The 22,471-nt window shown below is 44.4% G+C and overlaps 1 pseudogene; it reads left to right on the forward strand.

Moving 5' to 3' along the window:
- The window catches only part of LOC130134683 (oligopeptide transporter 1-like), a 37,279-nt pseudogene extending 15,585 nt beyond the window's left edge, over positions 1-21,694 (forward strand).
- Positions 21,695-22,471: the final 777 nt, after the last annotated feature.

The raw sequence follows: 22,471 nt of genomic DNA on the forward strand, positions 1-22,471 counted from the left end.
TCCTTTCTCTCCATTCTTGTGAATCGAGTGTGTGTGTGTAAGGTTGACTTGTGAGTCACAATTTAGAGACCATTCTTAGCGGTTGTTTCTACTTAATCCTGCATTCTGGATTTTAAGCCTTCTATGAACGTTCGTACTGTAAAAGCGAATATGTCTCAAAATGCACGATCGCAACAACCGACTTTCCGTTGTGGACTAAATTGATTCATTAAATGTGATAAAGTGATTCATTACGCATCTTCCCCACGACTTTAGGGCCTCTGAAACTTCTTGTGTAGCTATGTAATGATTGTATCGGTTCAAATACCACCGTTAGATCAGGAGGGGATCAACGGATCATATTAGACCCACACTTGTATATAGAGTGGATCCTCCTACTTCATTTGTACATGCTCATTTGCAAGGAAATACTACTACGCTGCTTTCTCTCCATTCTTGTGAATCGAGTGTGTGTATGTGTTTGTAAGGCTGATTTGCGAGTCACATCCTTGAGACCATTCTTAGAGGTTGTTTCTACTTAATCCTGCATTATGGATTTTAAGCCTTCTACGAACGTTCGTACTGTAAAAGCGAATATGTCTCAAAATGGACGATCGCAACAACTGACTTTCTATTGTGGACTAAATTGATTCATTAAAAGTGATAAAGTGATTCATTACGCATCATCCCCACGCCACTTAGTCGAAAGCTCATCCATCTAAATTAAATGCTAGCAAACCAATACTCTCCTCGCTTGTGCATATTAGCATTGTTAGGTGGTTTTACCCAGTGGAAACATTCTTGAGAAGAGCAAGTATGCCATGATTATTCGGACGAAGGGGCTTCAAACTGATCCTAGAGAAGATGGCGGGAATCGTGGTTGAAGGTCCCGTTCATGAGATGGACGTTCTCACTAAATCCGGGACCTTTCAATTTGAAAGAAAATATCCTTATCACCATCTTTGCCAACCTTGGGTCGCGCGGAGCCTATTCAGTGCAAATTTTCACAATTACCAAGGTTGTCTATCACGGAAACATCATATTTTTACGGCCTTCATGCTGTTACAGACGACTCATGCACTTCAATTTCGTCATGTTATATAGTTACTATATTTCCCTACTTGGTCATTCCCCTATATTCAATTGTCTTCTTACCGAATGAATTTCATATGCTTGCGACACGGCTGAAGGGAACGAAGGGCTCCGAGTCCATCTGTGAACGATATATGGCGTCTTACGTGCATGGGACGTGACCTATTCGTGCATGGGATATGACCTATTCGTGCATGGGACGTGGCCCATTCGTGCATGGGACATGGCCCTTCCGTGACTAGGCGCAAACACCAATTGCGGACCTTCAGTTGCCTCTGATAAACGACCCTGTAGTTTCCCTTGGCAGGCATTCCTTGAGCTTCCCCACGCCCCTAGAGCTTGTGAAACTTCTTGTGTAGTTATGTAATGATTGTATCGGTTCAAATACCACCATTAGATTATGAGAGGATCAACGGATCATATTAGACCCATGCTTGTATATAGAATGGATCCTCCTCCTTCATTTGTACATGCTCATTTGCATGGAAATACTACTACGCTGCTTTATCTCTATTCTTGTGAATCGAGTGTGTGTGTGTAAGGCTGACTTGCGAGTCACATCCTAGAGACCATTCTTTGAGGTTGTTTCTACTTAATCCTGCATTATGGATTTTAAGCCTTCTATGAACGTTCGTACTGTACAATCGAATATGTCTCAAAATGCACGATCACAACAACCGACTTTCTCTTGTGGACTAAATTGATTCATTAAAAGTGATAAAGTGATTCATTACGCATCTTCCCTACGCCACTTAGTCGAAAGCTCATCTATCTAAATTAAATGCTAGCAGACCAATACTCTCCTCGCTTGTGCATATTAGTATTGGTAGGTGGTTTTACCTAGAGGCAACATTCTTGAGAAGAGCAAGTATGCCGTGATTCTTCGGACGAAGGGGCTTCAAAATGATCTTAGAGAGTATGGCGGGAATCGTAGTTGAATGTCCCGTTCATGAGATGGGCGTTGTCAGTAAATTTAGGACCTTTCAATTTGAAAGAACATGTCATGATCAGCATCTTTGCCAACCCTGGGTCGCGCGGAGCCTATGCAGTGCAAATTTTCACAATTACAAAGGTTCTCTATCACGGAAGCATTCATATTATTACAGCCTTCATGCTGTTAGAGACGACTCATGCACTTCAATTTCTTCATGTTATACAGTTACTATATTTCCTTACTTGGTCATTCCTCTATATTCAATTGTCTTCTTACCGGTTGAATTTCACACGCTTGTGACACGGCTAAAGGGAACGAAGGGCTCCGAGCCCATCCGTGATCGATATAAGGCGTCTTTTGTGCCTGGGACGTGACCTATTCGTGGATGGGACGTGGCCCATTCGTGCATGGGACGTGGCCCGTCCGTGACTAGGCGCGAACACTATTTGCGAATCTTCCGTTGCCTCTAACAAACGACCATGTAGCTTCCCTTGGGAGGCGTTCCTTGAGCTTCCCCACGCCCTTAGGGCCTCTGAAACTTCTTGTGTAGCTATGTAATGATTGTATCGGTTGAACTACCACTGTTAGATCATGAGGGGATCAACGGATCATATTAGACCCACACTTGTATATAGAGTGGATCCTCCTCCTTCATTTGTACATGCTCATTTGCAAGGAAATACTACTCCACTGCTTTCTCTCCATTCTTGTGAATCGAGTGTGTGTGTGTGTAAGGCTGACTTGCGAGTCACATCCTAGAGACCATTCTTAGAGGTTGTTTCAACTTAATCCTGCAATATGGATTTTAAGCCTTCTATGAACGTTTGTACTATAAAAGCGAATATGTCTCAAAATGCACGATCGCAACAACCGACTTTCCGTTGTGGATAAAGTGATTCATTACGCATCTTCCCCACGCCCCTTAGTCGAAAGCTCATCCATCTAAATTAAATACTAGCAGACCAATACTCTCCTCGCTTGTGCATATTAGTATTGGTAGGTGATTTTACCCAGAGGCAACATTCTTAAGAAGAGCAAGTATGCTGTGATTATTCGGACGAAGGGGCTTCAAACTAATCTTAGAGAGGATGGCGAGAATCGGGGTTGAAGGTCCCGTTCCTGAGATGGGCGTTCTCACAAAATCCAGGACCTTTCAGTATGAAAGAACATGTCCTGATCACCATCTTTGCCAATCTTGGGTCGCGCGGAGCCTATGCAGTACAAATTTTTACAATTACCAAGGTTCTCTATCACGGAAGCATTCATATTATTACAGCCTTCATGCTGTTAGAGACGACTCATGCACTTCAATTTCTTCATGTTATACAGTTACTATATTTCCTTACTTGGTCATTCTTCTATATTCAATTGTCTTCTTACCGAATGAATTTCACATGCTTCTGACACGGCTAAAGGGAACGAAGGGCTACGAGCCTATCCGTGAACGATATAAGGCGTCTTATGTGCATGGGATGTGACCTATTCGTGGATGGGACGTGGCCCATTCGTGCATGGGACGTGGCCCGTCCGTGACTAGGCGCGAACATTATTTGCGAACCTTCAGTTGCCTCTAACAAACGACCATGAAGCTTCCCTTCGCAGGCGTTCCTTGAGCTTCCCCACGCCCCTAGGGCCTCTGAAACTTCTTGTGTAGCTATGTAATGGTTGTATCGGTTGAAATACCACTGTTAGATCATGAGGGGATCAACGGATCATATTAGACCCACACTTGTATATAGAGTGGATCCTCCTACTTCATTTGTACATGCTCATTTGCAAGGAAATACTACTACGCTGCTTTATCTCTATTCTTGTGAATCGAGTGTGTGTGTGTAAGGCTGACTTACGAGTCACATCCTAGAGACCATTCTTAGAAGTTGTTTCTACTTAATCCTGCATTATGGATTTTAAGCCTTCTACGAACGCTCGTACTGGAAAAGTGATTCATTACGCATCTTTCCCACGCCACTTAGTCGAAAGCTCATCCATCTAAATTAAATGCTAGCAGACCAATACTCACCTCGCTTGTGCATATTAGTATTGGTAGGTGATTTTACCCAGAGGCAACATTCTTAAGAAGAGCAATTATGCTGTGATTATTCGGACGAAGGGGCTTCAAACGAATCTTAGAGAGGATAGCGAGAATCGGGGTTGAAGGTCCCGTTCCTGAGATGGGCGTTCTCACAAAATCCAGGACCTTTCAGTATGAAAGAACATGTCCTGATCACCATCTTTGCCAATCTTGGGTCGCGCGGAGCCTATGCAGTACAAATTTTTACAATTACCAAGGTTCTCTATCACGGAAGCCTTCATATTATTACAGCCTTCATGCTGTTAGAGACGACTCATGCACTTCAATTTCTTCATGTTATACAGTTACTATATTTCCTTACTTGGTCATTCTTCTATATTCAATTGTCTTCTTACCGAATGAATTTCACATGCTTGTGACACGGCTAAAGGGAACGAAGGGCTACGAGCCTATCCGTGAACGATATAAGGCGTCTTATGTGCATGGGATGTGACCTATTCGTGGATGGGACGTGGCCCATTCATGCATGGGACGTGGCCCGTCCGTGACTAGGCGCGAACATTATTTGCGAACCTTCAGTTGCCTCTAACAAACGACCATGAAGCTTCCCTTCGCAGGCGTTCCTTGAGCTTCCCCACGCCCCTAGGGCCTCTGAAACTTCTTGTGTAGCTATGTAGTGATTGTATCGGTTCAAATACCACTGTTAGATCATGAGGGGATCAACGGATCACATTAGACCCACACTGGTATACAGAGTGGATCCTACTCCTTCATTTGTACATGCTCATTTGCAAGGAAATACTACTACGCTGCTTTTTCTCCATTCTTATGAATCGAGTGTGTGTGTGTAAGGCTGACTTGCGAGTCACATCCTAGAGACCATTCTTAAAAGTTGTTTCCACTTAATCCTGCATTATGGATTTTAAGCCTTCTATGAACTTTCGTACTGTAAAAGTGAATATGTCTCAAAATGCACGATCGCAACAACCGACTTTCTGTTGTGTACTAAATTGATTCATTAAAAGTGATAAAGTGATTCATTACGCATCTTCCCCACGCCACTTAGTCGAAAGCTCATCCATCTAAATTAAATGCTAGCAGACCAATACTCTCCTCGCTTGTGCATATTATTATTGGTAGGTGGTTTTACCCAGAGGTAACATTATTAAGAAGAGCAAGTATGCCGTGATTATTCGTACGAAGGGCTTCAAACTGATCTTAGAGAGGATGGCTGGAATCTTGGTTAAAGGTCCCGTTCATGAGATGGGCGTTCTCACTAAATCCAGGAACTTTCAATTTGAAAGAACATGTCCTGATCACCATTTTTACCAACCTTGGGTCGCGCGGAGCCTATGCAGTGCCAATTTTCACAATTACCAAGGTTCTCTATCACGGAAGCATCATATTATTACAGCCTTCATGCTGTTACAGACGACTCATGCACTTCAATTTCTTCATGTTATCTAGTCACTATATTTCCTTACTTGGTCATTCCCCTATATTCAATTGTCTTCTTACCGAATGAATTTCATATGCTTGCGACACGGCTGAAGGGAACGAAGGGCTCCGAGCCCATCCGTGAACGATATATGGCGTCTTACGTGCATGGGACGTGACCTATTCGTGCATGGGACGTGACCTATTCGTGCATGGGACGTGGCCCATTTGTGCATGGGACGTGGCCCAATCTTGCATGGGACATGGCCCTTCCATGACTAAGCGCGAACACCATTCGCGAACCTTCAGTTGCCTTTGATAAACGACCCTGTAGTTTCCCTTGGCAGGCATTTCTTGAGCTTCCCTACGCCCCTAGGACCTCTGAAACTTCTTGTGTAGCTATGTAATGATTGTATGGGTTCAAATACCACCGTTAGATCATGAGGGGATCAACGGATCATATTAGACCCATGCTTGTATATAGAATGGATCCTCCTCCTTCATTTGTACATGCTCATTTGCATGGAAGTACTACTACGCTCCTTTATCTCTATTCTTGTGAATCGAGTGTGTGTGTGTAAGGCTGACTTGCGAGTCACATCTTAGAGACCATTCTTGGAGGTTGTTTCTATTTAATCCTGCATTATGGATTTTAAGCCTTCTATGAACGTTCGTACTGTAAAATCGAATATGTCTCAAAATGCACGGTCGCAACAACTGACTTTCTCTTGTGGACTAAATTGATTCATTAAAAGTAATAAAGTGATTCATTACGCATCTTCCCCACATCACTTAGTCGAACGCTCATCCATCTAAATTAAATGCTAGCAGACCAATACTATTCTCGCTTGTGCATATTAGTATGGGTAGGTGGTTTTACCTAGAGGCAACATTCTTGAGAAGAGCAAGTATGCCGTGATTATTCGGACGAAGGGGCTTCAAACTGATCTTAGAGAGCATGGCGGGAATCGTAGTTGAATGTCCCGTTCATGAGATGGGCGTTGTCACTAAATTCAGGACCTTTAAATTTGAAAGAACATGTGATGATCACCATCTTTGCCAACCTTGGGTCGCGTGGAGCCTATGCAGTTCAAATTTTCACAATTACCAAGGTTCTCTATCACGGAAGCGTTCTTATTATTAAGGCCTTCATGCTGTTAGAGACGACTCATGCACTTCAATTTCTTCATGTTATACAGTTACTATATTTCCTTACTTGTTCATTCCTCTATATTCAATTGTCTTCTTACTGAATGAATTTCACATGCGTGTGACACGGCTAAAGAGAACGAAGGGCTCCGAGCCCATCCGTGAACGATATAAGGCGTCGTATGTGCATGGGACGTGACCTATTCATGGATTGGACGTGGCCCATTCGTGCATGGGACGTGGCCCGTCCGCGACTAGGCGCGAACACTATTTGCGAACCTTCAGTTGCCTCTAACAAACGACCATGTAGCTTCCCTTGGTAGGCGTTCCTTGAGCTTCCCTACGCCCCTAGGGCCTCTGAAACTTCTTGTGTAGCTATGTAATGATTGTATCGGTTCAAATACCACTGTTAGATCAAGAGGGGATCAACGGATCATATTAGACTCACACCGGTATACAGAGTGGATCCTCCTCCTTCATTTGTACATGCTCATTTGCAAGGAAATACTACTACACTGCTTTCTCTCCATTCTTGTGAATCAAGTGTATGTGTGTGTAAGGCTGACTTGCGAGTCACATCCTAGAGACCATTCTTAGAGGTTGTTTCTACTTTATCCTGCGTTATGGATTTTAAGCCTTCTATGAACGTTCGTACTGTAAAAGCGAATATGTCTCAAAATGCACGATCGCAACAACCGACTTTCCGTTGTGGACTAAATTTATTCTTTAAAAGTGATAAAGTGATTCATTACGCATCTTCCCCACGCCACTTAGTCGAAAGCTCATCCATCTAAATTAAATGCTAGCAGACCAATACTCTCCTCGCTTGTGCATATTAGTATTGGTAGGTGATTTTACCTAGAGGCAACATGCTTGAGAAGAGCAAGTATGCCATGATTATTCGGACGAAGGGGCTTCAAACTGATCTTAGAGAGGATGGGTGGAATCGTGGTTGAAGGTCCTGTTCATGAGATGGGCGTTCTCACTAAATCCAGGACCTTTCAATTTGAAGGAACATGTCCTGATCACCATCTTTGCCAACCTTGGGTCACGCGGAGTCTATGCAGTGCAAATTCTCACAATTACCAAGGTTCTCTATCACGGAAGCATCCATATTCTTACAGCCTTCATACTGTTACAGACGACTCATACACTTGAATTTCTTCATGTTATATAGTTACTATATTTCCTTTCTTGCTCATTCCACTATATTGAGTTGTCTTGTTACCGAATGAATTTCATATGCTTGTGACACGGCTCAAGGGAACGAAGGGCTCCGAGCCCATCCGTGAACGATATATGGCGTCTTACATGCATGGGACGTGACTTATTCGTGCATGGGACGTGGCCCATTCGTGCATGGGACGTGGCCCATCCGTGACTAGGCACGAACACCATTTGCAAACCTTCACTTGCCTCTGACAAACGACCCTGTAGCTTCCCTTGGCAGGCGTTCCTTGAGCTTCCCCATGCCCCTAGGGCCTCTCAAACTTCTTTTGTAGCTATGTAATGATTGTATCGGTTCAAATACCACCGTTAGATCATGAGGGGATCAACGGATCATATTAGGCCCACACTTGTATATAGAGTGGATCCTCCTCCTTCATTTGTACATGATCATTTGCAAGGAAATACTACTATACTGCTTTCTCTCCATTCTTGTGAATCGAGTGTGTGTGTGTGTGTAAGGCTGACTTGCGAGTCACATCCTAGAGACCATTCTTAGAGGTTGTTTCTTCTTAATCGTACATTATGGATTTTAAGCCTTCTATGAACGTTCGTACTGTAAAAGCAAATATGTCTCAAAATGCACGATTGCAACAACCGACTTTCCGTTGTGGACTAAATTTATTCTTTAAAAGTGATAAAGTGATTCATTACGCATCTTCCCCACGCCACTTAGTCGAAAGCTCTTCCATCTAAATTAAATACTAGCAGACCAATACTCTCCTCGCTTGTGCATATTAGTATTGGTAGGTGGTTTTACCTCGAGGCAACATTCTTGAGAATAGCAAGTATGCCGTGATTCTTTGGACGAAGGGGCTTCAAACTGATCTTAGAGAGTATGGCGGGAATCGTAGTTGAATGTCCCGTTCATGAGATGGGCGTTATCACTAAATTCAGGACCTTTCAATTTGAAAGAACATGTCATGATCACCATCTTTGCCAACCTTGGGTCGCGCGGAGCCTATTCAGTGCAAATTTTCACAATTACCAAGGTTCTCTATCACGGAAGCATTCATATTATTACAGCCTTCATGCTGTTAGAGACGACTCATGCACTTCAATTTCTTCATGTTATACAGTTACTATATTTCCTTACTTGGTCATTCCTCTATATTCAATTGTCTTCTTACCGAATGAATTTCATATGCTTGTGACACGGCTCAAGGGAACGAAGGGCTCCGACCCCATCCGTGAATGATATATGGCGTCTTACATGCATGGGACGTGACCTATTCGTGCATGGGACGTGGCCCATTCGTGCATGGGACGTGGCCCATCCGTGACTAGGCGCGAACACCATTTGCAAACCTTTACTTGCCTCTGACAAACGACCCTGTAGCTTCCCTTGGCAGGCGTTCCTTGATCTTCCCCATGCCCCTAGGGCCTCTCAATCTTCTTTTGTAGCTATGTAATGATTATATCGGTTCAAATACCACCGTTAGATCATGAGGGGATTAACGGATCATATTAGGCCCACACTTGTATATAGAGTGGATCCTCCTCCTTCATTTGTACATGATCATTTGCAAGGAAATACTACTACGCTGCTTTCTCTCCATTCTTGTGAATCGAGTGTGTGTGTGTGTAAGGCTGACTTGCGAGTCACATCCTAGAGACCATTCTTAGAGGTTGTTTCTATGAATGTTCGTACTGTAAAAGCGAATATGTCTCAAAATGCACGATCACAACAACCGACTTTCTGTTGTGAACTAAATTGATTCATTAAAAGTTATAAAGTGATTCATTACGCATCTTCCCCACGCCACTTAGTCGAAAGCTCATCCATCTAAATTAAATGCTAGCAGACCAATACTCTCCTCGCTTGTGCATATTAGTATTGGTAGGTGATTTTACCCGGAGGCAACATTCTTGAGAAGAGCAAGTATGCCGTGATTATTCGGACGAAGGGGCTTCAAACTGATCTTAGAGAGGATGGCGAGAATCGTGGTTGAAGGTCCCATTCCTGAGATGGGCGTTCTCACTAAATCCAGGACCTTTCAGTATGAAAGAACATGTCATGATCACCATCTTTGCCAATCTTGGGTCGCGCGGAGCCTATGCAGTGCCAATTTTCACAATTACCAAGGTTCTCTATCACGGAAGCATCCATATTATTCCACCCTTCATGCTGTTACAGACGACTCATGCACTTCAATTTCTTCATGTTATATAGTTACTATATTTCCTTACTTGGTCATTCCCCTATATTCATTTGTCTTCTTACCGAATGAATTTCATATGCTTGTGACACGGCTCAAGGGAACGAAGGGCTCCGAGCCCATCCTTGAACGATATATGGCATCTTACGTGCATGGGACGTGACCTATTCGTGCATAGGACGTGGCCCATTCGTGCATGGGACGTGGCCCATCCGTGACTAGGCGCGAACACCATTTGCGAACCTTCAGTTGCCTCTAACAAACGACCATGTAGCTTCCCTTGGCAGGCGTTCCTTGAGCTTCCCCACGTCCCTAGGGCCTCTGAAACTTCTTGTGTAGCTATGTAATGATTGTATCGGTTCAAATACCACCGTTAGATCATGAGGGGATCAACGGATCATATTAGACCCACACTTGTATATAGAGTGGATCCTCCTCCTTCATTTGTACATGCTCATTTACAAGGAAATACTACTACGCTGCTTTCTCTCCATTCTTGTGAATCGAGTGTGTGTGTATGTGTTTGTAAGGCTGATTTGCGAGTCACATCCTAAAGACCATTCTTAGAGGTTGTTTCTACTTAATCCTGCATTATGGATTTTAAGCCTTCTACGAACGTTCGTACTGTAAAAGCGAATATGTCTCAAAATGGACGATCGCAACAACCGACTTTCCGTTGTGGACTAAATTGATTCATTAAAAGTGATAAAGTGATTCATTACGCATTTTCCCCACGCCACTTAGTGGAAAGCTCATCTATCTAAATTAAATGCTAGCGGACCAATACTCTCCTCGCTTGTGCATATTAGTATTGGTAGGTGATTTTACCCAGAGGCAACATGCTTGAGAAGAGCAAGTATGCCATGATTATTCGGACGAAGGGGCTTCAAACTGATCTTAGAGAGAATGGGTGGAATCGTGGTTGAAGGTCCCGTTCATGAGATGGGCGTTCTCACTAAATCCAGGACCTTTCAATTTGAAGGAACATGTCCTGATCACCATCTTTGCCAACCTTGGGTCACGTGGAGTCTATGCAGTGCAAATTCTCACAATTACCAAGGTTCTCTATCACGGAAGCATCCATATTCTTACAGCCTTCATGCTGTTACAGACGACTCATACACTTGAATTTCTTCATGTTATATAGTTACTATATTTCTTTTCTTGCTCATTCCACTATATTTAGTTGTCTTCTTACCGAATGAATTTCATATGCTTGTGACACGGCTCAAGGGAACGAAGGGCTCCGAGCCCATCCGTGAACGATATATGGATTCTTAATTTCATGGGACGTGACCTATTCGTGCATGGGACGTGGCCCATTCGTGCATGGGACGTGGCCTATCCGTGACTAGGCGCGGACACCATTTGCGAACCTTCAGTTGCCTCTGACAAACGACCCTGTAGCTTTCCTTGGCAGGAGTTCCTTGAGCTTCCCCACGCCCCTAGGGCCTCTCAAACTTCTTTTGTAGCTATGTAATGATTGTATCGGTTCAAATACCACCGTTAGATCATGAGGGGATCAACGGATCACATTAGACCCATACTTGTATATAGAATGGATCCTCCTCCTTCATTTGTATATGCTCATTTGCAAGGAAATACTACTACGCTGCTTTCTCTCCATTCTTGTGAATCGAGTGTGTGTGTGTGCAAGGCTGACTTGCGAGTGATTCTAAGGTGGCACGGGTGTGGGATCATTGCGAATTGATCGACCCGTGACAAGTGGTATCTGAGCCTTTGTTCATAGCGCAATGGATGACCCACGTTCTAGTGCCGCGAATGTCCGAGGTGAGGACCGCGAGGATCGTTGGAACGCGACCGAGAGAGTCGACGTTCAAACCACGAGGAGTCGTGCTGCCTCCAGCTCGAGGGATCAAATGGGTGACTTAGAACGTCGAATGATGACATTAGAGGGAACCATCATGGATGTCAAAGGGATGGTCGATGACCTACAATAGACCGTCGAAGTGTTGACACCTGATTTTAGCTCATTTTTTATATATTTTCAAAAATCTCAGAATTAGGACTAGGAATCTTGGCCATGCCTAGAAACCTATTTCTAGACCAAAAATAAATTTTTTAGCATTTTCCTGAATTTTTCTTTAATTTCTTTTAGTTAAAATAAGTGAGAAAATGAAGAAAAATAGAAAATGGAATCAGAAAATTCCATAAAAATAGTCATTAGTCTTATTTTAAATCCAATTTCATTAATGCATCATCAATTTTGGAAAATTTCAATCGAGCATGCATTTTTCCCAAAATTGGGCAAAATCAAGGTCGAATTGAACTAAAAATGCAATTAAATCTTTTCTAGTCATTTTTAAGTCATAGTGTCTTCACAACAAACGATTCTGGGACCTTGAATTACATAATGGTCAGTCCAATTGCATAATTTATTAGAAAAATAAAAAATCCCCAAAATTCAATTGAAAATTCGGAATTTTAAGCCCAAATTGGGAATCGTGTCTAATTCGAAATTGTCGAACCATGAGACCATCATTTCTAGGGTTAATCATATGTGGGTAATTCAATTTTGGCACCAATTTTACCTAATCAGGTCATTAAGACGTCAAATTGAATAAAACCCTAATAACCCGAATACAAAAGTTCGAAAATCTTGGGCGTGATTTTGTCAAAAATTGGGGAAAATCACATATGTGGGTTCAAAATGTGATGAGGAATTCAATTTTGGGGTTTAATTTCGAAAATTGGGTTAAAATCGAGCTTAATTTGTGAATTTAGACCAACCCGGGTCTGCCGGGTCGACCTGGTCACCCGACCCGACCCGACCCGGGTCGGTCTCATTCTTCGCCCGACTTGCCCAGAACGCAATAAAACCCAGAAAATTCTAGTTCGTGCTCGAGACTTCAAGAGCTTCTCCCGATCAATTTAGCACGTGAAAATCAAGTTAGCCAGTTGGAGAATCTCCAGTTGGCGTATGGGAACCCAACCGATTCAAGGTTGGTAAATAACAAATTTTGGGTGGGAAATTGATCAATAAAAACAAGAAAAAAACCGATCATTGAGAAGGAAGCTGTTCGAGGAAATGACCGAGAGAGAGAGGAGAGAGAAAATATGTGCAAAAGAGAGAGAAATTGAGCGTGAGGTGATAGAGACTCCTGGAGACCGAGCGATCGACGCTTTTCCGATCGAAAAGCGCCGACAAATCGATCTTGACGGTGAGTTTCCTCATCGGAGGACCTGCAACGAAGCTGGTCACATTGGCCTGAAAGTCAAGCTTGGCCGGCGTATCCAGGCATTCTCCTATGAAGCTGAGGCCACCAACTTTGAGTTCAGGTGCTAAGGAAGAGTTATACAGCCGCAGATTTGCTCAAAAACTTCATTTGATCCTCTGACGAAGCAGGTAAAATTCGTTCATAATCACAGTTCTACAAAATTCCAGAAGATGAACTTGAGTTCAATCTTACTGATCATGTGATTTCTTTTGTTACTTTGAGTTCTTTGGTGATTAAAACCTGTGTCTCAACATTTTTTTTGTTGTTTGGTTGCATTTTGATGGTTAAACCTGCATAAACCGAGTCGATTGTCTATAACCTTCTCGCCGGAGCTTCCTTGACCTCACTGGAGTGCCTCTCATGGTCATAAACCACCCAAGTTAGTTGATCCTCTCTCTGATTGATGTGCTGATGATGATTTGGATCGTTTTAGAACGGCTAGGGCGATTAGAATAAGGATTTGAAGCTTGGAGAAGTTTGTTTTGGTCAATTATGACTTAGGGATTTTGAATCGTTTTTTCGCCGGTCGATAGTAGTCCGTCAACGTAATGATTAGGCTAGATTGACAGTGGATGATCAGGACAATACTCAGAACCTAAAACAATGGCAAAAAACTCACCGGAAGGTCGTCGGCGGCGAGCTCAAACCGGCGGCCTTGAGAACCTTCAAACCTGGTTTGTGCCCACCAAGTGCTCGACCAAATGCCCCAATGAAAAATGTCAAAAATGGCGCCGTTTTGGCGTCGTGCTTGTCGGTGAAGACAACCGGCGACCGGCGCCGGCGAGGCCCGGTTCGGCCAAACCGAACCGGGTTGAACCGGGCCGGTCCGATTCACCATTTCGACGGAAAAATTAAAAAAGTAATAAAAAATCTAAAAAAATTAAAAAATTCAATAAAAAAATAAAAAAATCAGAAAAATTCAAAATTTTTTTTCATAAATTCGAAAAATTTCAGAAAAATAGAAAATTCATAAAAAAAAATAGAAAATTTAGAAAATTCAAAAAATTTTAGAAAATTCATAAAAATCCAGAAAATTCTGAAAATACAAATAAAAAATGTGAAAAAAATTTTAAAATCTAAAAAAAATTCGAAAATTCATAAAAATTTTCAGAAAGTCATAAAAATCAACTCTCGGTTAATGAAATTCTCAGAAATTCAATTTTCGAAAAGATAAAAAATCAAAAAAATAAAAAATTTAAAAAATTCATAAAATGGTTCAAAAACACTGTGGCCAACCTTGGAAAGTGAAATTTGAATTTTTGAAAGTCCCCAAGTGGCATTTTTTAGAAAATCTCAAATTCAGGGGTTATAACTCCTAAAAAATCCTAAAACCCTAAAAGACACAAATCATGAAATGAACAAGCCTTTAGGGCTTCATTAAAATTTGGATGTTTTGATTGATTTTATTTTTAGAGACAATTTGGGATTGTTTGGTTTGATTGACATTGATTGCGCATTTAATTCTTGATTGAATTTTCCTCGCAATTAGAATGGATAGGATTAGTGGGTAAGCCTCGGAAACTTGCATGACACGTTAGACATCGTATCGTTCTTAGGTATCGAAAGGGCGTTAGGGATCTCAATTCGGGATCATTAGCGTAACCAAGTCCCCATACTCAGAATCTCTGGTTCATAGAATCGTGGTATTTCTCTCATACCCCGATCAGGTTTATAGTCAATCTACCAATAATGACTAGTGGCGACTCTAAAATCGAAAACTTAGACTAAATAGGAAAATATCATCCACTGTCACATGAGGTATGGTCTGAGAGAGACCCTTACACGGAAATACCTCCTTAGCGCGCAAGGCCCGAAATTCCCAAAAAAGCGCAGCGCGACATGGGAGAGCTCCGTGACGTGGTGTTGCAGCAACGGGATGAGACCTGAGAGGCCACGATGGCAGCCATGTGGGCGGAGATCGCCGAGCTCAAGGGAAAGCTTGAGGAGGTAGAAGCAGCACGCATAAATGGGGTGATCATCGTGCAACCACGTATGGACGCACCCAAGCCGAGAGAGTTCAAAAACTCACGGATGGCCAAAGACGTGGACAACTTCCTGTGGTACATGGAGCGGTGCTTCCAAGCCACAGGAATGAACGACGACACGACCCGGGTAAACACATCAGCAATGTATTTAGCTGATAATGCTTTGCTGTGGTAGTATCGCAGGTCAGACGATAGGAGTGGCGACCCTATTACGACTTGGGCCAAGTTCGTCGAGGAATTTCGGCGGAACTATTATCCCTCCTATGCGGAGGAGGAAGCTCGCGACGAGCTCAAGCGCTTTGAACAAAAGGGCACCGTCCGTGAGTATGTGAAGCGGTTCTTAGAGTTGCTACTCCAGATTCCGTCAATGAATGACACAGAGGCGTATCATCAGTTCATGAGTGGCATTAAGCCGTGGGTCAAACAAGAGCTCAAACGATGTAATGTGAAAGATCTCACGATAGCCACTTCCATGGCGGAGTCCCTAAAGGAACGTAAAGCTTCATTTACAACCAAGACCGACTTTCGTCCGAGGGATAGGGCCAATGGTGGGGGAGACCGGAACAAATACAAACGCCAAATAGAGGCAAACCAACACCGGCACCACCTAGGGCCCAACCGGAGTCGAGCGGTTGGGGACAACGGAAGGTATGTACCTTTAAGTGCTTCTTTTGTGACAGGCCACACATGGCTCGGGAGTGTCCTAAGAGAGGCAAGCTGGCAGTCCTATGCAAAGAAGATGAGCCGTAAAAGGAGGCGCGGTTGGGTTCGCCGCGAAACCTTAGTTCCATTAAGGCCAAGAAGGCCAATGAGTCCAAAGGGATGATGTTTGTGGACGTGAAGATCGGGAGTACCACGATGCGTGTGCTCGTGGATACCAGTGCGTCCAACCTCTTCATATCCTAAGAGGCTGCGAAGAAGCTGAATCTTCAGGTCAAGAAAGGAGGAGTCGGGTGGCTCAAAACGATGAACTCCAAAGAAGTCCCGACTGGCGGTGTGGCTAGGGACGTGGAACTTCATCTTGGTCCATGGACTAGCAAGGAGGACATCGAGGTAATCCCCCTCGATGATTATGATCTTGTGCTGGGTTTAAGATTCCTTGATCGTATAAATGCGGGCGTAATGCCCTTTGCGGATTGTATATGTATTCTGTACACGCGATGTCAATGCGTGGTCCCGATCCATTGTGAGTCGGGATGCGATCGGAAGATGCTTTTGGCTATGCAGCTTAAGAAGGGAGTGAACAAGGGCGAGTTGATCTTCCCTGCAACTTTGAAGGTCGAGGATATTAAAGGTAAGGGCAAGGAGAGTGAAGTTCCAACCGAAGTGGCCCACGTCCTCGATTCGTTCCAAGATGTGATGCCATTCGAGCTGCCCAAGAAGTTCATGCCTCGAAGATATGTGGATCATAAGATCGAGCTGGTGCTCGATGTTCGACCACCGGCCATGGCACCCTATCGCGTGGCCCCACCCGAGATAGAGGAATTACGGAAGCACCTCAAGGAGCTGTTCAATGCGGGATACATTCGGCTGTCCAAAGCTCTGTTTGGCGCCCCGGTACTATTTCAGAAGAAGCATGACGGGTTCCTCCATATGTGCATCGATTACCGGGCATTGAACAAGCTTACTATAAAGAACAAGTATCCGACCTCCCTCATTGTAGACTTATTCGATCAGCTTGGTGAAGCTCGTTGGTTCACCAAGTTTGATCTTTGATTGGGTTACTACAAAGTACGGATTGCCGAAGGGGACGAGCCGAAGATCGCATGCGTAACACGATACGGGTCGTATGAGTTCCCCGTCATGTTATTTGGCTTGACCAATGCGCCGGCCACATTTTGCACCTTAATGAACAAGGTACTTCACCCGTTCCTTGATCGGTTTGTTGTGGTTTACCTTGACGATATTATTGTTTATAGCCGAATGCTCGAGGAGCACGTCGAGCACTTGAGGCGAGTCTTCCAGGTCTTGCGTGAGAACGATCTGTTTATTAAACGTGAGAAATGTGCTTTTACCCAACGGGTGGTACCGTTCTTAGAGTGTCTCGTTGGGGATGGACAAGTACGGATGGACGTGGCCAAGATCTGTACCATTGTCAAATAGGAGCCCCTGACCAAGGTGACTGAGCTGAAGTCGTTTCTTAGCCTCACAAATTACTATCGACGCTTTGTTCGGGAATATTCAAGTATCACCGTGCCACTCATGGATATGTTGAAGAAAGAAAGGCCATGGGATTGGACAGATCGATACCAAGAAGCGTTAGATCGGCTGAAACGAGCCATGACCAAGGAGCCAGTGTTAGTGCTGCCCAATCATATCAAGTCATACGAGGTAGAGATTGACGCTTTCGATTTTGTGATAGGTGGTGTTCTCATGCAGGATGGACACCTGGTGGCGTTCAAGTCTCGGAAGTTGAATGAGACCGAGCGGCGTTACACTATCCAAGAAAAAGAGATGACCGAGGTAGTGTACTGCCTTCGTACGTGGAGACACTATCTCCTGGGATCGAAGTTCGTCGTGCAGACGAATAATCTGGCCACGAGCTACTTTCAGACCCAAAAGAAGCTAAGTTCGAAACAAGTTCGGTGGCAGGACTTCCTGGCCGAGTTCGATTACGTGCTAGAGTATAAATCAGGAAAGGCCAATTCAGTGGCCAATGTCTTGAGCTGGAACACGGAGTTGGCCAACATCATAAGTCGACCTAGCTGCCTATGGATCGACCGTATCAAGGAGGGGCTCAAGCACGATCCAACGGCCCGGCAACTCCTTGAGTACGCGTAGGAAAGCAAAACCATGCAATTCTGGTGGGAGGACAATCTCCTCTACACCAAGAGACGGCGACTATATGTGCCGCTCTACGGGAAACTAAGGAAGGAAGTGCTGCAAGAGTGCGACGATTCTAAATGGGTGGGGGACGTCCGGGGATCCACCGCACCATGGCGCTCGTTGATGACCAATACTACTAGCCTCACATGCGGGATGATGTCGAGGTGTATGTGAAAACATGCCTCGTGTGCCAACAAGATAAGATTGAGCAACGTTCGCCATCGGGACTCCTCGAGCCACTTCCCGTCTCGGAACGTCCATGGGAGAATGTCTCCATGGACTTCATTGTGAATTTACCCAAGTTCAAAGGATGTCGGACCCTCATGATCGTAATGGACCGGTTCTCCAAGTACGCGACATTCGTGCCAGCAATAAAGGATTGTCCGGCCGAGAAGGTAGCCAAACTATTCATCAAGCACGTCGTCAAGTACTGGGAAGTCCCACGGACGATCATGAGCGATCGCGATCCTCGGTTCACCAGGCGATTTTAGACCGAGCTCTTCAAGTTGCTGGGGTCGAACCTCAACTTCTCCATGAGTTTGCATCCCCAAACTGATGGACAGACGGAGAGGGTGAATGCACTTCTAGAAATATATCTCCGGCAAAATGTGAGCACAACGCAAGCAAATTGGGCGAGATTGATTGATGTAGCTTAGTTCTCGTACAACCTACAGCGAAGCGAGTCCACAAACCAGAGCTCGTTTGAGATCGTGACGGGGCAGCAGCTGCTCACTTCGAGCACAGTTGTCTCGGGCTATCGGGGGATAGCCCATCTGCGTACAAGTTCGCCAAAGAATGGCATGAGTAAGCGGATTTGGCGCGGGCGTGCCTACACAAGGCCTCCAAACACATAAAGAAATTGGCCGACAAGAAGCAACGGCACATGGAATTCCAGGTCGAGAACCTAGTGTTGGCCAAGCTACACGCGGTCCTCCAATACAGGGACGTGCACAAAGGCTTGATCCGTTGTTACGAGGGGCTCTTTCGAGTGCTCAACGGGTTGGGAAGGTTGCATACAAGTTGAACTTACCACCGAAGCTCAAACTACACCCGGTGTTCCATGTAAGTATGCTTAAATCTTTCCATGTAGATGAGAAATACCCGGACCGAGGGGAGTCGCAGCGGGCATCGCTTTGAGCAAAAACCTCGTATGACCGAGATATCGAGTGCATCGTGGTCGATCGGATCATACGGAATAAGTATCGGGCGCCAAGGCGAGAATACTTAGTTCGCTAGAAAGGTCTTCCGGAGAGTGAAGTAAGCTGGGAACCCTCCGAAGCTCTTTGGCAGTTCCGAAAGCACATTGATGTATTTCATGCCAAAGACGCGACAAAGGCGTCGCCCGATTAGGTGGGGGAGAATGACATGGCCCAAGGGAAGAAAAGGCTCCGAGCCCATCCTTAAACGAGACATGTCCCCTTACGTGCATGGGACATGGCCCATTTATGCATGGGACGTGGCCCATATGTGACTAGGCGCGAGCACTGTTCGCGACTCTTCAGTTGCCTCTGACAAATGACCATGCAGCTTCCCTTGGCAGGCATCTCTTGAGCTTCCCCACACCCCTAGGGCCTCTGGAACTTCTTGTGTAGCTATGTAATGATTGTATCGGTTCAAATACCACCGTTAGATCATGAGGGGATCAACTGATCAGATATATAGTGGACCCTCTCCCTTTTTTTGTACATGCTCATTTGCAAGGAAATACTATTACGATGCTTTCTCTCCATTCTTGTGAATCGAGTGTGTGTGTGTGCGCAAGGATGACTTGGGAGTGATCCTAAGGCCGCATGGTGTGGGATCATTGTGAATCGACCGACCTGTGATACTTGGCTATGGATGGGCTGATTTGCTCAGACAATACCTTGTGGACTCTCCCTACATGTGGTGGCCATCACACCTAGCAGAGGTTTCTCTTTTCAGGTACTTGTTCCCTTTCTTTTAACTCACACGTGACAAACCTTACCTTGATTCTTTCACGTTACCAACTTTTTATCTCGCATACAGGGCTTTGCATGAACACGAAAAGAGGCCCAAGGGAGGATTTACGAGGGTCCAATTTTTCCTGATGGTATTCATATCGAGCTTCGCTTATTTTCTGGTGCCGGAATACCTTTTCCCAAAAATCGCTTACCTCTCCGTCATCTCCTTTGTCATCACTTATGGGCTGAGTTTTGCAGCTTTGACCTCTACCCTCTCGCATGTCGCCCTTTACAATGGAAAGTAAGTTCATTTTTATCTGTTTTCTCCTTTATCTTGTTCAATGTATGGTTACTTACATATACAGTGTAGATTTAGTATAAATAATTTTATATTTGTCAATTACTCAACTCAGTGAAAAGATTTGGTTTTCCATGAATTATTTGGTCCAGAACAATTTATCAAATGTGGAAGAAAACGGTGGGAGGCGATCACCGCGGAGACGTGCACACAAAGTTAATGAAGCAAAACTATGAAGCAGTACCTTAGTGGTGGTTTCACGCTATCTTGATTATAGTGTTTGGACTTCCGCAGTGGGTTTGTGAAGGTTTCGGCAAACAGCTCCAACTGCCTTGGTGGGGACTCCTTCTAGAGTGTGGGATTGCGCTATTCTTCACATTACCAGTTGGGATCATCACAGCCACGACAAACATTGTAATTCACTTAGCTAGCAACACAAGAATGTGATTTAAATTAATAGGTAGATACCAAAGAAGAAACATTTCTGATACACAAAATATTTTGTCGCAGACGCCGGGGCTAAATGTGATCACGGAGTTGGTCATAGGATTTATGTATCCGAGGAAGCCTCTCGCCAACATAACCTTCAAGACGTACGGCTACATCATCATGGCCTAAGCAATGTCATTTCTTGGAGACTTCAAATTAGGTCACTACATGAAGATCCCTCCGAAGTCGTTGTTCGTCGTTCAGGTTAATTACATCACAGCGAGTTGAAACTTTTCAAATTCCTCCCTTTTCTCGCTTTGGACTTGCTCATAATATTGTGAACTTCCCAATTCCACAGTTGGTTGGGACGATCCTCGCTTCAAGCGTCTATTTCGGCACCGCGCGGGGGCTAGTCACCAGCACCATCCACATATGCGACAAGTCCCAGCAGCCGCATGGAAGCCCATGGACATGCCCAGGCGACCATGTCTTCTACAGCGCCTCAATCAATCATCTAGAGAGTCGTCTGCCTGCTCGGGATATTTGGAAAGTTAGGGGTTTATCCCCAGATGAACTAGTTCTTCCTCATCGGACTGCTCACCCTTGTGCCGGTCTGGTACCTGTCGCGGCGATTCCCCAACAAAAAGTGGATTCAGCACATGAACATGCCAATCATCATAGACGGCGCATCACTCATTCCACCGGCCTCAGTCCTGAACTATACGACTTGAGGTGCGGTCAGGATCTTCTTCAACTTGTATGTTTACAGGAGGTTTAAGGGTTGGTGGGCACGGTACAATTACGTTTTATCATCCGCTCTGGATGCCGGAGTCGCCGTTATGGCAGTGCTCCTCCATTTCGCCTTTCAATCAATACAAGTCCACGGTCCAGAGTGGTGGCGACTTGTGGGAGATGATCAGTGCACATTGGTTCAATATCCTATAGCCCCAGGGTTCAAGGTTGAGGGTTGTCCAATTATAGGTTAGAAGTTTGCGTTGGATCATTCTATGCATATGGCTAAAACTGTCCTTAAACTCAATTCACCTGAAAATTCAAAGGATGTGATATCGGCGATTACCATACTGGAAGACATCATGTTGGGAGAATGAGTTAGATTATATATCAACAAATGTTATGTACTCAAAGAAAAAGGGACAATAGTATTTGGTTGTAATAACCATGATAGATATTACACGATCCTCTCGTGTAATAGCTATCACAATCAAATTGTAGTAACTATCATCAAAATGGCCACGTCATTTCTCTCTTTCATTCGTTGATGCTAGATAACATCGACTATATTATAATTACTCAAATAGTTAACGCTTCATGAGAAATTATTTAACTTATTGCAATTAAAATTTGAAAACATAACTACTTTGCATTGGAAATTGTTTGATGGCAGAAAGGCCAACCCAACCCGGGCTCGACCCAGGCGTGGCACGCCTTGCCAGGCAAGGACATCTACCGAGCAAGATGTGCCTATGCACACGACCTGACCATGTCATGCCCAGCTGAGCTTTCAAATCCCTGCCAAGTCAATGGTCGTTGGATCCTAAAAAGACGTCTGGCAGCAGCAACTCACAGGGTAGCGATTGGGGCTAATAGGCATGTGGCCCTGTAGGTAAAAAGATTGGAAGGGTGGGGCCGGAGAGTAACGGGTTCGGGGTTCAATCCCCGTGAGTACCGCGCACATGTACAGGCTTTTACCAAATGAATAGTGATTGGGCAATTGAAAGTAGATTCTAAGGGCCTTAGGCCCA

Source organism: Syzygium oleosum, unplaced genomic scaffold, assembly GCF_021117445.2.
Source record: "Syzygium oleosum isolate NSW1041296 unplaced genomic scaffold, Sole_v2.1 Sole_v2.05, whole genome shotgun sequence".
Lineage (NCBI taxonomy): Eukaryota > Viridiplantae > Streptophyta > Magnoliopsida > Myrtales > Myrtaceae > Syzygium > Syzygium oleosum.